This window comes from Saccopteryx leptura, chromosome 4 (assembly GCF_036850995.1).
Source record: "Saccopteryx leptura isolate mSacLep1 chromosome 4, mSacLep1_pri_phased_curated, whole genome shotgun sequence".
Taxonomy (NCBI): Eukaryota; Metazoa; Chordata; class Mammalia; order Chiroptera; family Emballonuridae; genus Saccopteryx; species Saccopteryx leptura.
This window is the reverse complement of record NC_089506.1, coordinates 207,593,917-207,611,627: the sequence shown is the minus strand read 5'-3', so window position 1 is coordinate 207,611,627 and position 17,711 is coordinate 207,593,917. Positions and strand designations below refer to the sequence as shown.

The 17,711-nt window shown below is 46.6% G+C and overlaps 1 pseudogene; it reads right to left on the bottom strand.

Annotated features, from left to right (window-relative positions):
• Positions 1 to 1,180: 1,180 nt before the first annotated feature.
• LOC136402516 (synaptonemal complex protein 3 pseudogene) lies at positions 1,181 to 1,893 on the bottom strand (annotated as a pseudogene).
• Between the last annotated feature and the right edge of the window lie 15,818 nt (positions 1,894 to 17,711).

Here is a 17,711-nt window from a genome sequence, read left to right as displayed (position 1 = left end):
GAGCCTTTTGAGCTGTTGTGAATCCAAGTAAGTCCTTTCACAGGCCCTTTAAAAGGAACACTTAGGACTCCAGGACCCTTTCATCTCACTCAGCCTCAATCCCTGCTGGTTTTCAGAGGCAGAAGGTCTAGGGACTTCTCTTCCAGGCACTGGAACCCTGGTCTGGGGAGTCCCAGTGTGGGGCTAGGACCTCAGGCTGGGCCTCTGAAGCCAGAATATCCCTCCTGATTTTCATCTGCTACACGCTGGTATGGGAGGAGGCCCTTCCACATCTTGGTCCCTCTTATCAGTCTCGATGTGGCTTCCCTGTTATATCCTTATTTATAGAACTCATGTTCACCTAGAATCCAGGTGGTTCCAAACGATGGCTGTTCCGTGGTTTAGTTGTAATTTTGATATGGTTGTGGGAGGAGGCAAGCACAACGTTTACCTATGCTTCCCTCTTGATGGGGAGTCCCCAGATTTTAATTTAATTTTTAATTAAATCATCTTTAACTGTAAGCCAATTGACAAGTGTTAGAAAAATTGACTTTTACTATTACAAAGCAGAAAGCTCGGTACATACAATTTAGGAATTACTGCTACTCACATAACTATTCAGACTTTATTTGGAAGTTAACAGAAAGAGAAGGCTTGAACTTAAGCCAATAATTAACACCATGTAATAGTTTAAACTAGAATTTTTTTTTTTTTTTTTTGTATTTTTCTGAAGCTGGAAACGGGGAGAGACAGTCAGACAGACTCCCGCATGCACCCGACCGGGATCCACCTGGCACACCCACCAGGGGCGATGCTCTGCCCACCAGGGGGCAATGTTCTGCCCCTCCGGGGCGTCGCTCTGCCGCGACCAGAGCCACTCTAGCGCCTGGGGCAGAGGCCAAGGAGCCATCCCCAGCGCCTGGGCCATCTTTGCTCCAATGGAGCCTTGGCTGCGGGAGGGGAAGAGAGAGACAGAGAGGAAGGAGGGGGAGGGGTGGAGAAGCAAATGGGCGCTTCTCCTATGTGCCCTGGCCGGGAATCGAACCCGGGTCCCCCGCACGCCAGGCCGACGCTCTACCGCTGAGCCAACTGGCCAGGGCAAACTAGAATTTTTAAACCATGCTAAAGGCTTATGTGCCTCTTAACTAATGTTATCATTGTAGCATATTGCTTAGGTTCAAGTTCTTCCTTCAAAACACCATCAGAACAACCTGAGTTGAAGAGACTTTCGAACACTTGCCATCTCCTGCTGCTGAGTGTCCATCACCGTTTGTTCTTGCAACATAGCCATTCCTTTTGCAAGTTCATTTTGTGCACCAGTAAGTCGAGTATCGTGATTCTTTTCCCAGTCCTCCATACTCTTTGTGAACCGCTCACATAACTGTTTAATTGTTTTCCCGTCTCTGGCTCTGAACAACTCTAGATTGTTGAAAAACCCTTTGTTGCTGTCAAAACAAATTAGCTGGTTTCTCTTCTTGTTCCTCAGCTTTCTGCACATCTATCTCCCACTGCTGAAACAAAGTCAGAAACCGCCGAGAATATTCTTGCTTAAGCCTCTGCCTTTGATCTTGTGGGGTTTTCCAAATATGTTTAATTTTCTGGTTACTGGTTTTGAGACAAGCCTTGGTATACATTGCTAGTCTTTTGCTCTTTGTAAGAATGTTGTTAATGTCTGCTCCAAATAATTCCAGCCTATTCTGTACTTCACCCACCCACCTCCCTGTCTTCAACTATTCCTGCAGAAGTCCTTTCCTTCCCAAGCTTATCAGTCACTGGAATCTTCACATCAGTATCCTCCTCTGAACCACTCAGATCATTTCCATCTTCTTTCTCAAAGCCAGAGGTCCTTACAACCTGATCCTCCATTGATGTCTTCCCAGATTTCCTGGTATGTTTTCTTCCAGAGGGCACCATATTTAGATATTTTCTCACTCACTGATCAAGAGTAACCTCTGACTCCAACTCTCACCCGAAATAAACTCCTACCCTCCTCACACCTGAGATATCTGCTTTGCGGATGTGACATCCCTCTCCCTACATTTTAAATTTTTTTTTTAACTTTTCCATTGGTTTGAGAGAGAGAGGAGCATCAACTCATTGTTCCACGTAGTCGTTCCATTTAGTTGTGCACTCATTGATTGCTTCTCATACAGGCACTGACCAGAGACTGAACCCACGATGGAATGATGCTTTACCCACTGAGCCACCCGGCCAGGGCCAAGTCCAGGTGATTTTTGAGAGTAGGTTTCGTAAAGCTGGGGACAGTGAAACAAGAAAGGGCCTAGAATAGTAGCAGCAGCATGAGAGCCTGACCTGGGAAGTCAGAGAAAAGGGGGCCTTGGAGACAGGTTCAGGGGGTGAGCCGGGTTAGCCCGGGACAAGCTGCTGCTGACCACTGCTCTCCTGGTTGCAAGTCTTGTGGGGACCCTTAGAGTTTAAGAGATATATACACCTGTGGAGTGAAAGAGGGGAAGGGGGGAGGGGGAAGGAAAAGACATGGGCCTGCTTCCAGGAGGGAGACTGCCCTCTCCCAAGATTTTCATTTTCATGTGACTTCACTTGGTACCTACAGATGGATGAAGCCCAAAACATATGCATTTTATCCCACTTAATACTTAGAAAAACACGGAGAAAAGTGTATTGTTGATTTTTATTTAAATTTGATATTTAATTTAAAGTTTTAATTTAAAATACAGCAACAAGTTCAGGTACAGGTTCAGCTAGATCACATGATCTGCCCTACAGCTGGAAGCAGAAACTAGAGCCGCGTCCCACAGCCTACACTCTTTCTCTGTTTCCACGTTTCCGTGCTGGCTTTCCAAGTACGAAGGAAGGGAGATCTTATTGGAACAACATTCAGAAAAGAAAGGCACAGGTGACAGATACAATTGGGGACAGAGGCAGATTAAGGCCGGTGAGGCCCCTGGGTGCAGAAGAAAATATTGGGCAGAGAGAGAGAGAGAATAAAAAATACATGTTAACAAGCCTGACCTGTGGTGGCGCAGTGGATCAAGCATCAACCTGGAATGCTGAGGTCTCCGGTTCAAAACCCTGGGCTTGCCTGGTCAAAGTACATATAGGAGTATAGGAGTTGATGCTTCCTGCTCCTTCCCCCTTCTCTCTCTCTCTCTCTCTCTCTCTCTCTCTCTCTCTTCTCTAAAATGAATAAATAAATAAAAATAATTTTTAAAAAGGCCCTGGTTAGTTGGCTCAGCGGTAGAGCGTCGGCCTGGCATACGGGGGTTCGATTCCCAGCCAGGGCACATAGGAGAAGCGCCCATTTGCTTCTCCACTCCCCCCCCCCTTCCTCTCTGTCTCTCTCTTCCCCTCCCACAGCCAAGGTTCCATTGGAACAAAGATGGCCTGGGTGCTGGGGATGGCTCCTTGGCCTCTGCCCCAGGCGCTAGAGTGGCTCTGGTCGCGACAGAGCGACGCCCCAGAGGGGCAGAGCATTGCCCCCTAGTGGGCAGAGCATCGCCCTTGGTGGGCGTGCCGGGTGGATCCCGGTCGGGCGCATGCGGGAGTCTGTCTGACTGTCTCTCCCAGTTTCCAGCTTCAGAAAAATACAAAATAATAATAATAATAATAATAATTTTTAAAAAATACATGTTAACCATATTTTTAAATAAATAAAAAATATTATGTACTATTCATGTTAAAATTGCACATATAAAACCAAACTTGATGTCATTCGAAAAAAGTGTAAAGTTGGGGTTTTGCGGGACCCTTCAGAAGTCGAGGCCCAGGGCGCATGCCTGGTGCACCCGCCGTTAAATCCGCCTCTGATTGGAGAGGGGGAAGCAGTACCCAGGCTGCCTGTGAGATTGAGCAGCCTTCAATGGTGAGGTGGAAGCTTGTTCCGGGCATCAGCATAAACTCCAGTCTCCATCACCTACAACTGATGGAGCTGTAATGAAGACATCACATCAGAGAGGTAAAGCAACTTTCCCAAAGTCACCCAGCTACCAGGCAGTAGAACCAGGATATAAATCCAGACCGTGTGTGTCTTCAAAGCCCATGTTCTTGCGTCACGGTGCACTGTCTCTTGTCTCTCAGTTGACTGTCTGAGGTTCTCATTAAAGGGACTGGAGGGCCAGGGTTTCAAGCTGAGAATCACTGTGGCTATACTCACATTAAACCCCACCACCTCGCCCTGGCCGGTTGGCTCAGTGGTAGAGCATCGGCCTGGCGTGCAGGAGTCCTGGGTTCAATTCCCAGCCAGGGCACACAGGAGAAGTGCCCATCTGCTTCTCCACCCCTCCCCCTCTCCTTCCTCTCTGTCTCTCTCTTCCCCTCCCGCAGCCAAAGCTCCACTGGAGCAAAGTTTGCCCGGGTGCTGAGGATGGCTCTGTGGCCTCTGCCTCAGACGCTAAAATGGCTCTGGATACAACAGAGCAATGGCCCAGATGGGTGGAGCATCGCCCCCTGGTGGGCATGCCGGGTGGATCCCGGTCGGGCGCATGCGGGAGTCTGTCTAACTGCCTCCCCGTTTCCAACTTCAGAAAAAATAAAATAAAATAAATAAAAATAAAAATAAAAAACCCACCACCTCCTTTATCATTGTTCTTTCCCTTCATCCGGCCTCTCCACCTTCCTCTCTTTATGGAGACCAATACACTGGATGCAGAGGGGGAGAGGTTGAAGACAAAGCCAGCGACCATGTCGTGAAAAGCCTCAACTGCCAGCCTGACCTGAAACAGGTAGGTTGGTGGTGCATGATTGAAGGGTTATAATCAAAGAACATAAAACCCACTTTCCAGCATGATGCTGAAAACTGCTGATATTTGTGACCGGCAGTGTGGTCAGCCTCTGAAGGTGAGGAACAGCTGCTGCCCGCGGGCTCCACATTAAAGGCCATCAGAGATTTCAGGGAACAGGTTCCATCCTGGCTGTGACTTTTTATGGTTATCCCATCGCCTCTAGCTTGTCGAGACTGATTTATCCCTCATCAGCTGTCCCAGCACATTCTCTCTGCCCCTCCCTTGTCTTCTAGACAGGGCAGCTAAGTTATGCTTGATGGGCCTTAGGCCTGCTGAATCCCATTATCCACTCCAGTCCCGTAAAAATGCCACCTTATTACTTCCACCATACACCCAGAAGCCATATGTGCATCTTAATTTGGAACGATAGAAGGATTCAAAGCCTGTCTGAGCACTGTTGAGATATCTGTCCTGATATACACCAGAGCAGAAAAACCCCATAGAGATCCCTGGGTCCCATTTGCTCAACTCTCAACGGAAAGAGGTTTTGCGGGGAGGGGGTAAAGGGATTTTCCCAGAGTCACCCAGAGAAGTTTGAGACCTCAGAGACCAACAGCTATACACACATAACCCCTGTTCTCTCGGGGAGATCCCTTTCCTGAGCAGTATCTCTTTTATTCTCTCAGAAAAGAAATAAAAGCAGATGGATACACTGGGCAACTGGAGTTCATCTTTGACCCCTCACTCTCTTTCATCCTCTAGGAGAGAAGGGAATATAATAGAAATGACCTAAGTTATGTGTTAAGATTCTAAAAAGGAGGAAGGATTGGATCAGATGATTAGAAAGATAACAATGTCACCAATTAGGAGAAAGAAAAAAAATGCAAAAGCCAAGTTTGGGGAGAAGATGATGAACGCTGATTTTGGACTTGCTGAGGTTGACAGACACCGAGAGAGCAGATGGAGATGACCAGTAGGTAGTTGGTTATGTTAACGTGGAAGTCTTTACATAGATATATAGACTGGAGATATGATGTAAGAGTTAGAAAGAGTTGACCCCCAGAAGAAAGGTCACATGAAGAAGCTAGAACTCTGAGAAACACTAACGAGACATGTAGAGGCTGAAGGAAAGTAACACCCAAGGAGGCAGAAAGGAACTGACCGAGAAGCAGGCAAAGATCCGAGAACCAGCTGTCAGAGAAGCCAAGGGTCATGGTATCGCAAGGAGGAGATGAAATCAACAGTATAAAACAAATCAACAGGGCCTAGCATGGTAAATAAACTCAACCCCGCAAAGAAGATGTTGAGCATCAGAAGAGTTGCACTGGAGCGCTGGGAGAGAAGCCTAATTACATGGATTGAGAGGCGTGTAATTTCTCACACAGGTGAGAAATGAAAGAAAATAAGAGTAGACAATACTTTCAAAGGGATTGTATGAGAAATGGATAAAGAGAATAGCTAAAAGCTGGAGTGGGGAGAAGCCAATGAAAAGACACATTGACGAGACAGAAACAAAAGGAACGAAGAGATAAACTCTAGAAGATGGCACGTCTTACAGAAGAGATACCTTGTATATTCAGGCTGGAGACGAGATGATGACGGATGCATCTGAATACATCTACAGAAAACTGGGGAAGGAAGAGCATGGTGGCCTCCATTCTCTCAATAAATTTTAGGGGTCAGAATAGGCTCAGTTTAGCGGCAGCGGTGGGGTTCGGGTGGGCTCTCTATAATGCAGACTTCAGCTTTTGGGGGGTTTTCTTTTTTTCTAGAATTAGGTAGTGGGCACCTAAAGATCCCAGTGGGCACCCCAGTCTCTCAGTGGCTTCACACAACAAAACTGATCTCTCGCTTACACTGAATACAGTGATTGGGTCAACAGGGGTCTTTTCATGTAGTCACTTGAGGACCCAGGCTGATGGGTCTCAATTCCACCACACTCAATGACCACTGCAATGAGAAGGAAATACGGTAAGTTTCACATCTGTTCTTAAGGTCACTGCTCACATTTCGTTCACCGAAGCAAGCCACACGAGCAAGCCTAACTACAAGGTGCATGGAGACACGCAACACTAGCATTTGCCCATGAATTGGCGAGCTAGAAATGTTTGGTGGATGGCATAAACTGTTATTACAGTGAGGTGTGATTTCTACAGAGTCGGGGAAGTTAAATGGGATTTGGAAGAGTCTTTAAGGGAATTAGAAGAGAGATGATTTCAAACAAAGGAAAGGATCAATAGGTTCCCTTGATAGCCCAGCTGAGTTTGACATTCATAATTTGTAGCACTGCCAGTCTCACTAGATGCATGACCTTTAGCAAAATGTATCTCTTCTCTGAAGCTCTGTCTTCTGATCTGTAAAACAGGAGGGTTGGATTAAAAGTTTTCCTAGCAAATTCCAAAATTTACTAGCTGGACAGTGAATCTAATGACAGTGAAATACCAAACAGTTTAACCACCCTGCCCAATACCCTCAATAGATCTTTCAGGGGAGCAGAGTGTCCAAGATGCCTTTGGTGGTCCCCACAGGCTGTATCAGCATCTATGTCATGGGTCCTGCTGTATTTATGAGCAAAGTGGAACCATTCCTTTCCCACTTGAACAGATGCACTGTGGATCCACAGGTCAATGGATTGGATTCTCTTTTTTCTGTTCCCACCACTCGTCCAGTTCTCTGCCTCCAACACACTGCTGGTGAATGGAGTCATACGGTGAGGGTGGGTGGAGGGGAAGTGAGGAGTGGGAGAGGGAGAGGGAGGGAGGAAGGAAGGAAGAAGGGGAGAGGCAGTAATAGACCAGAGGCAGGCAATGATGAATTAAAGGGGCAGGCATTAATTTTTCATTTTGACAGATTATCGTGCGTCAGAAGGCAGAGGGGCCGGCTCCTGTGACCAGAGAGGAGACCCTTGCTCTTTGTAATGCAGACTTCAGCTTTTTGGGTTTTTCTTTTTTCTGGAATTAGGTAGTGGGCACCCAAAGAACGAAAAAAGTATGACAATCTGTAATTTACATGCTAGAAGATAAATAATACACTGAAACCTGTCATTAAGTTGGCCCTTCATTTTTCTAAATTCCCTGGGTGATAAATCTGATTTTGTAACAGCATTTAGTATCATATAAATTGATTTTTTTAAAAGTAGAGATACTATTTTAAATATTTTGGCTATAAATAGATTGTCCTGGGTATTACATCACCCAGGACCTTGAGATACAATGGTTTTATTAATGTGGCTTTCCATTAAGACTGGCATTAATAAACGGAGGATGTCAAGCAGGCAGTTTGCAAACCAACACTGATTCTGTAAAGCTTTTGAGTTTAACAAATGGAACCTTGAAATGCCAACATGGCAGCGCAACTAGCTTCTTTCATGGAAAGAAGACTGGGGAGGTGACTGTGTTGAGTACAATGAAAATGCCTTCCCTGGATGCTGACCAAGAGCGTGATGGCAAAAGCATCACATCTTAATCCCTCCTGTTCATCTGCAAAGTGACCATGATAGTAGCTTAAAGGAGTCAATTAGCTGGAATGTGTAAAATGGATATTGACGCAGTAGACTGTCGTTAAGGGATAGTGTCATTAAAGTACTGCATGCGCCTGACCAGGCGGTGGCGCAGTGGATAGAGCATTGGACTGGGATGCGGAAGGACCCAGGTTCGAGATCCCGAGGTCTCCAGCTTGAGCACAGGCTCATCTGGTTTGAGCAAAAAGCTCACCAGCTTGGACCCAAGGTTGCTGACTCGAGCAAGGGGTTACTCGGTCTGCTGAAGGCCCGCGGTCAAGGCACATATGAGAAAGCTGATGAACAACTAAGGTGTTGCAACGAAAAACTGATGATTGATGCTTCTCATCTCTCTCCGTTCCTGTCTGTTTGTCCCTATCTATTCCTCTCTCTGACTCTCGCTCTGTCTCTGAAATAAATAAATAAATAAATAAATAAATATTTTTTTAAAAAGTACTGCATGCAATGGGTTATATAATAATAAATAATTATTGGGTGCCAACTGTTTTCCTCACCCTGTTTTAAACCCTTCACATGCATTAACCCCTTTAATCCTCCTCACCTGCACTGTGGGAAGTGGGTATTACCATTTTCTCCACGTTGCTACAGAGGAATCTAAAGAGAAAAAAGAATAAGTAACTTATCAAAGCAAATAGGCAGCTCCGAAGTGGCAGAGTGGTGGTGCTGAGATTATTCATGGACTGAATTATTGTTGATATGCCTACCGTGGGCCAAGTATAGTGTGGGAGTAGGGATACAGCAATGAATAAAACAGGGGAAAAAAATCCCTACATTCACAGAGCTTATGTTCTAGTAAAAGGGATGAAGACAATAAACAGAGTAAGTAATACCATATGCAACCTGCACGAAGATGATAAGTGCTTAGGAGAAAAATAAAGCAGAGAAGGCTGATAGAGAACAGGAGGTGGGAGGAAGGTAGCAAGAACGCTACGGTTTTCACCGTTGTCATTTTTAATTGGTTAGAACACAGGGCATCTGTTTCCAGAACTGGAACTCTTCATCAGTCTGCTACCTTGCTAAGGGGAAGAGGACAGGTTTGGGGATCAGATCTACCCTTTGAATCCTATCTCTACCTTATATTCTCCTTGAAACTTAATGCCATTTGCTTAATCTTCCCACGCCTCAGCTTCTCCAGGCTGCAAAATAAAAATAGCCCCTGTGACAAGACTGTTGAGAGGATGCAGAGTGACAGAGATAAAGGTGAGGCCACTGGTTTTTTTTTATGCCTCCCATCTCCTTATCTGTGTAACCCAACTGCCAAGAGACAATGTTGGATCTGGGGACTTAATCTTCTACTCCAAAATGATTTCCTTGCCTGAGAAGTTTGACATCATGAAGATAGTGCTCAGGACATAGTAGGTGCTCATTAAACACTTGTTGCATAAGCCATCCTTTCTTCTGGGTTGGATGCAATGTCTCCTAGGGGATCAGTCTTATCTCAACACCCCCCCAAATTCTTAGAAGCCCTCACATTATATATATTTTATATATCCCAGTGGAATTTACATGCAGAATTCCATTCATGTCTGAATGTAGTCCCCTCTCTTCTTCAATCATTTATGACAGCGATTTTCAAACAGTGTGCCATGTCACAATGGCATGTTGCAGAAACTTTAAAACATGCACTACCTGACTATTTAGTCAGAGGCACTGACCTCTTTTCCTTAGTTTGTCAAATGAAAAAATATTATGTGACAACAGCCAACACTATAGCTTTCTGGTGTGAGTGAATTGAAATTATACCTTATTTTTGTCAGATAAGGAAAATATATATATATATATTTTGTGGTGTGCCACAAAAATTATATTTTTGTGTTAATATCATTTTTAACTATATTATTTTTAATATAGTTAAAAATAAACTATATTTTTTTCATTAGTTTACATGCGCCATGAGATAAAAAGAGTTGAAAGTTGATTATGTATGGCAAAAGCATCCTAAGGATCCACCATGAAGTTTGATGAGTGGAGATGACAAGATTGAGTGCCACCCTTGCCTCCTGGACACAGAGAGAAAGCAGATGGAGCCACTAGAAACTTCTGTAGAATTATTGAACATTGAGGCCAAATGGTATTTGCCATAATTTTTTGGACTCGGCCATACCTTAAGCACATGCCACAACTGGCTGGTTTTTAACCTGTTGGAATTGATAAAGAGAGAGAATACCAGAGTGAAATGGGTCCATGGGAATCACTGGTGTAGCTTATCACTGCATAGATGGGACACTGAAGCTCAAGGGGACAGTGACTTACCCCAGGGGTCCTTTCCCACCAGGAGAGCCCTTACTCCACAGGTGAGAAAACCAAAACAGGGATTCCACCAGCTGCTGAGTATGTCCATCCTAATTATTCCCCAATTATGCCTTCTGGAACTGGGAAGTAACCACAGGATGGGTTGGGGGACCTGCTGGACCCAGTGGGCCCTCAGCAAGACAGACCCGAGCTGAAACTCCATTGATCGCCTGATCACCGTCATCCCCTGCTCTGACTGCAGAGCTACGGAAACGTCTGGGTCCCCTGGAGTCCATGTCACTTCAGAGCCAGTGTTCAGTAGTCTCCAAAAGGTCTGATTGTTTTCTCTTCCCCAACACACAGTGACCCCGATGGAAGCTGTGAGAAAGATTTACATTACAAATTTTTGGTAGCCTACTGGGTCCTCCTTCAAGACGTCCCAGCTTCCCCTTCCTTGGAGGGGAGACTTTGGGTCTCTTAGGTCGTTTATAAACTGGTTCCAGCGTTGGAACTGATTGAGGAACCATGACTCTGTTCTTATGACTTTTGTTCACTTGACCAAAAACTTTTCTGTTTATACAGGTCAAGTAAGAACTTAAGTCATCTTCCCACCTCTCTTACTTACAGAACACCATGATTAACTCGCCAGCACCATAGGTCCATGAGAGTTAGACTGTACCAATATGACTCTGCTTTGATTCTTCTGTCTATTATGGTGACCACACTCTTCTTGCCTCGGCGGTGAAGTGACAACACTTGGCCCCTGCCACCTTGGGATCCGATGACGCCCACTGCATTCAGATTTCCCCAGTCAGTGGCTGTGGTTCCCTCTGTCCTAAAGGGAAGAGTGATGACAAAACTCTTCAAGAATGCTGGTGCTCCCCTCTCAGACTTATTTCTGACAAAATAATAGCAAAAAGTATGTCGTCTGGACCCTCCCAGTGTGGTGGAGTAGGTCTGAAATGTGACAAATCCACTGTAACATTCCAATCTCATATACACCTCTGAATCCAAAGAGACTGGGCATGTCTGGTTAATTCACGGTGGGACATCTTTTGATCCCTGTTTCAACCAACCAGCCAACCAACCAAACTGTCAGAGCCCTTTCTAGCTCTCTGCGCCACGTTAAATGCAGAAGCTCTTCTTCATGGGGCATATCAGTCAGTTAGGCTTAACTCAAAATTATCTCCCTTCTACCATTATCTCACACCCTGAACATCCAATCCAGTCCCCCCTTCCCCACATTCCTCAGATTTCTGCTTATACAATACAAATGAGGAAATTCAGGTAGTTCTTTCAGAGTATAGCAAACCCCCTCGTTTTGTACCTCCCCTTTAGATGCCTACTGGGCCATGACTGTAGTTCTAGGTCTATATGCAAAGGGGGGGGGGGTGTCCTGGGGACAGTCAGCATTATCTCACATGGCAACTGCGGGGGGGGGGATTACCATTTCCTCAGACAATACAGGGTTAATCCCCCAAAACAGAAGTGGGGAGATCTCTTCCACTGGCAAAAAAGACTCACCAGAATTTAGGGGCTCAATGTCCCCAGCTTCACCAGGGTCTTCACACATGTCCCCAGTGCAACACTGGGGTCCCGTTCTTTCCCAATCAACGCCTTCACTTTAGCAGTAGCCATGCTGTGAGCTGGGCGTTCAGCCTGCTTTGTAGTTCAGCCAATTACGGGATAAGGTCCCGCATTTGATTTTCAGCAATTTCAACCCTGCCGCTACAAGAGAGAGGCGTCTCCCTCGGGGCGCCCAGAGTCTCTTAGGTCATTTATGTGGAATTGGGTCCCTGAGCTCATCCCTTTTTCTCACCAATTTGTCCAGCAACATTAGGAGCAAGCAGCCAACATCCTTACACTCCTTAGTTTTGTACAAATATTCAAAAGTATCACCTACCCAGTTCCTTAGCTGCTTACTTCCTATCGGTGATTGATTACGAGGATCCAGTATAGATATCCGGTGTATCTCTATAAACATTAATTTCCTGGACTCTCAGTGTTCTTTTTACTACTGGAAATAAAGTTCTTAGTGTCTTTAGAGCTAATCAGATTGGAGGGCCATTTCCAGAAACCCCAAAACCAATTCAGAAAACTCGTCCTTAAAATTCTGTTTTTCTAAAACCACCCTCGGTACCAGAATCTGTATTAGCCAGGGTTCTCCAGAGAAAAAGAACCAATAGGATAGATAGATATAGATATGTAAGAGGAAATTTATTATGGGAATTGACTCACACGGTTATGGAGCCTGAGATATACCACAATTTGTCATCCGCAAGCCAGGAAACCAGGAAAGCCAGTGGTATAATTCAGTCCAGTCCCAAGACCTGAGAACCAGGAAGCCAATGGGTCTAATTCCCAGTTCAAGGCCAAAGGCTTAAGAACCGTGGGAAGGGGTCGCCACTAGTATAAGTACCACAGTCTGAAGGCTCAAGAACCAGGAACTCCAATGTTCAAGTGTAGAAAAAGATGAACATCCCAGCTCAGGAAAAGAGAAGAGAATTTACCCTTCCTCCACCTTTCGGCCCTCAATGGATCCGATGACACCACCCTCATGGTGAAAAAGACCTTTTTTACTCAATCTGCTAAATCCAATGCTAATCTCTTCCAGATGTACCCCATAGACATACCCAGAAATAATGTTTTACCAGCCCTCTGGGTGTCATGGTGTCAAGCCTTTCTCATCTCTTTCCTCCACAGCTCCTGATGTTGGGACACACTCCCTTGCAAGAGGAGGTTGGGAGACTAAAAACACTTTCCAGGTAATCCAAGCAAAGCAGCTGATCAGTCCCCATGGGGCACCCAGGGATTGTGCTCAGCTCACCTGCCAAAGGAGAGGTACCTTCCCAAGGTCAGGAGAAGCCGAATTTCCCTTTCCTCCATGACCCCAAGGTAGGCAGTTAGATGTGAGCAGAGCAAGGATGATGAACCAGGTAGAGAAGGTCACCAAAGCAAGGACGATAGGCCAGGTCACCCCTGTGTGTCAGCTCCAGGCCCAGAATAGCAGCAAAACCAGACAAGCGACTCCATGGCTGACCTCAGGACCAGCTGCATTGATTAAGGAGCTCCTGGCTCCAACCAATCAGTGGAGACCATGAACCTTGAAAAAGGACACACCTGGAGAGCTGATAAATATTCTATTAAGATCCTCCCCTAAAATCTCCACCTCTAAGAGCTCTTTGGACAGGGGACCAGGTGTGCCCTCCCTCCCGGGGAGTACGTCTGCGCCATTCCCCACCCCTGGTCTCTTTCCTACTCCCCCCTACCCTTCCCACCCACATGCATTTTCCTTATCTCTCTCTTTCTCCTAAACTTCAAGCGCCCTTTTCTTTTCGCCTCTGTAACTTGTTTTCTGAAGTCCATTTCTTTTACTTCTGTGACTTTCCAAATAAATTTTCTCTTACAGTTCGAGTCGTGGCTCTGAATCCTTTCCTAGCCGGAACTCACGTCCCGAGGTTGCTGAAGCAAGGTCCAGCCTGACCCCACCGTCTAACACCTGGACCGTTTTGTTCTCACTGCTGCCAACCATCTCCCCCAGTGCTGTGGCTCCATATGCCCTCCACACTCTGGTCGCTCCCAAATGTCCACATTCAGCCAGACTCTGCCCTACAGACCCACGCAGCCAACCTTCCCCTGGATGTCTTTTCAGCGTCTCAAGTTTCAACACGTCCCAAATCAAACCCCTGCTTTACCCCTTTAAGCAAAAAAAAAAAAAAAAAGACACACACGTAAGTCCTTTCTAATTTCCAAGGACTGTGAGAGGAATTCATAGTTGGATTATTCTCTAAATCGCTGTTTCCTGGCAATTTGCCATCACCCATTTCGGCCACACAGGGAAGAAAGCATCAGTGTCTGCGATGCGGAGGGTCACAGAGATTTCTGGGAGGCCCCTGGGGATGCTGGGAGATGAGAGTGCTTTCCTCCCCGCCCCGGCCTGGGATTTCCTCCCACCGCCCGATTTCCAGGGATTTCCTCCCACCGCCCGATTTCCAGGATGCGGATGGATAAAAGGGCTCTGTAAGATCTGCCCTCTGGTCTCACTCCTCAGAGGTAATCAGCCCCGAGCACTCTCTGAAGTAGAAAGAACCAATTTCTGTTGCAATACTGAGAGGTTTTACCTAAAAGGGCCAATTAAAGCATGAGAGATTATGTGCAGATAGACTTTGGAGGAGGGCGTTAGTAGGGTTCCCTTTCTGCTGTTGTGTTTGTTTCTTTGGGGATACCTTCTTAGGCTCCATTAATCACTGGAATTTAACTCTAATGGAAATAAAATAAATATCAAAGAACTTGGCTGGAAATTACTGACAACCTCTGTTTTGGATAATATGTTAGAGGATTTCTCTCCATAAAGCTTGAATCGCTAGAATTCTGCCCCCTTCCAGAAGCCTCCCAGTCTCCCTCTCCCTATAATTCTACATAAATCTCAGGAAAGAACTGTCATTGGTCCTTTTAGGTCAACACCTCCTCCTTGGGCCAATCATTGTTGCCAAAGGATGCAGCTCACTGATTGGCCAGCCACTTGTAGATAATTGCGGTTTCTATTCATGGAAGGATAGGAAGATCTTTAGACCGATAATTTTTTTTACATAGTTATTAGCTTCCACCCCTCCACTCTTGAATTCCTTGGATGATGACAGCTGTCATTTATTGCTCATGTACCAAGCACTGTGTAAGGACTTTCTGTGCATGATCTCATTTAGGCCTCACAACAATCCTATGATGGAGGGACCATTTACAGATGACAAAACCAAAGCTTAGAGAAGTGAAAAGATTTACCAAAGTCACGCTACTAGTAAGAAGAACATTTTAGAAGATCCCTTCTTGGGCCCTGGCTAGTGGCTCAGTGAATAGAGCATCAGCCCAGCGTATGGATGTCTTGGGTTCAATTCCTGGTCAGGGCACACAGGATAAATGATCATCTGCTTTTCTTCTTCCCTCCCTCTCTCCCTTCTAACCCTCTTCCTCTTCCATAGCTAGTGGCTTGATTGGTTTAAGAGTGGCCCCAGGTGCTGAGGATAGCTCCATTGTAGCGCATCAGCCTCAGGTGCTAAAAATAGCTCGGTACAGGAGCATCAGCCCCAGGTGGAGCTGCGGGTGGGTCCCCATTGGGGCGTATGGGGAAGTCTGCCTCACTCTCTCCCCTCCTTTCACCTTGAAAAGAAAAGAGCTGTTCTTTAACCTTTGCATTAGTTATTAAATGCTATGTAGCAAATTAGCCTATAATTAAGCAACTTAAGATAACAAACATTTATTATTTCAGTTTCTGCAGGTCAGAATCCAGTCATGGCTTCCTGGCTGGATGTATACATTTCAGAGTGATTAGTGCATGGAGGGAACATGGTGCCATGGCACTGGGTGAGACCTCGGAGTAGGCACCTCTCCTTTGGCAGGTGCGCCGAGCAGAGTCCCAGGCTTGCCCCATGGAGATTGATCAGCTGCTTTCCTTGAGTTACCTGGGAAACTGCTCCAGCCTCCCAGCCTCCAGTGTGCTTCTGACTCTTGGAAGGGAGTATGTTCCGCTGCTCGCTGTGTGCACCTCTGCTGTTCGGTCTCCTGGAATCTGTAATCGAGCTGTGAGCTGGGGCTGCAGTCTGATCTGGAGGCTTAGCTGGGGGAGGAGCCACTTCCAAGCTCATTCCTGTGGTTGTTGGCGGCACTAAACTCCATGCGAGCTGCTGGACTGAGGGCTCAGCTTCTCACTGATGGTCTGCCAGAGGTCTTCCTTAGCTCCTTCCCACCAGGGCCTTCTCCACAGGGCAGCTCTCCACAGGGCAGTGGGCTTCATAGGAGCAGAGCTAGAGGGAAAGAGGGCCCAAGGTGGAACTTCCCTTCTTGTCATAACCTAATCTTCAAAGTGACATTCCAGCACTTTTTCCTTATTCCCACAGTTAGAAGGAAGTCGTTGGGTGGGTCCCACTCAAGGGGAGAGGATTAAACAGGGAGGAAGGGACTCGGGGTTATCTGAGAGGCCACATGCATCGTAGTGCTGTCCTTTCAGATGAGCAAACTGCATTCAAATACAAGCAGAGCTCATACTGTGGAGGGGACATCTCCTTCAACTCTCCCAACTCATTCTCAGGATTGGCTTGACCCCAACCCCCACGGGATCGCCTGATCTGCTCATCTCCGAGTCCAGCCACACTCTTCCTGGGCTGCGTGCTTTGGCCTCGTGTCTCTCCACCCCTCCTGAACCATGTGAACCTGAGCAACATCCCCTACTTTAACTCTCTGGGAGCAGCTACTCCAATCCCTCGGTTTTTTTTGCAAATAAGAGCACCGATGGAGGGAGGCGCAGAGGGGAGAGTCCTTCCTGAGATGCCTCAGGAAGCCAGAGGCAAGGCTGGCACTTTGAACCTCAGAGGCCCCCCAAACCCAGCTCATCCCAACACCCCAGCATTCTTCCTGGCTGGGAAATCGATGCCAGCCAGGCACTTGAACTCTGGGGAGACTGCCGACATTTCATCAACATACAAATGAGGGAAACATTTAGGCCGCTCTCCTCCCTTCTCCCCATCCTTTTCCTCACAGGGGGCTGGCTTCATCCCCTCCTGGGAGCCGGGAAGGACTTCCTTGTTAACCGAGCAGTGAACAAGCCTTTCTGTGTGGAAATCTAAGGCGCTCTCACACTGGGCCTGATGTGGTTTCTGGGTACACAATGCCCTCTAGTCCTGAGTCGGGGTAGTTTCAAGAGGAAAGATTTGGAAAACAATGGGAAATCCAGAAATATACAAAATCCAACGTCAATAATTAATCACAGCGAAGCTGCTTAACTTGGGATTTTGGGGGGGGGGGGGTCCAGGAACTCCCAAAATTTCAGGTAAATTACTGTATAATGCAAAAATTTCTTTTTTAAAAAGCCTACAGCTTTCATTGAATTTTAAAAGAGTAGCAGCCCTGGCCAGCTTGCTTAGTGGATAGAGCATCAGCCTGTCCTGCGGACATCCTGGGTTTGATCCCTCGTCAGGGCACACATGAGAAGTGACCATCTGCTTCTCTCCCCTTCCTCTCCCTTCTCTCTGTCTTCCCTTCTCACAGCCAGTGGCTCAACTGGTCCAAGCATTGGCCCCAGGTGCTGAAGATAGCTCAGTTGATTCAAGAATCAGCCCGAGACAGGAGTTGCCAGTGGATGGTGGATGCTCGTCCAGGCACATGCGGGAGTCTTTCTATTGCCCCTCCTCTCACTAAAAAAAAAAAGAAGAAGAAGAAGCCCTGGCCGGCTAGCTCAGCAGTAGAGTGTCGGCCGGCATGTGGAAGTCCCAGGTTCGATTCCCGGCCAG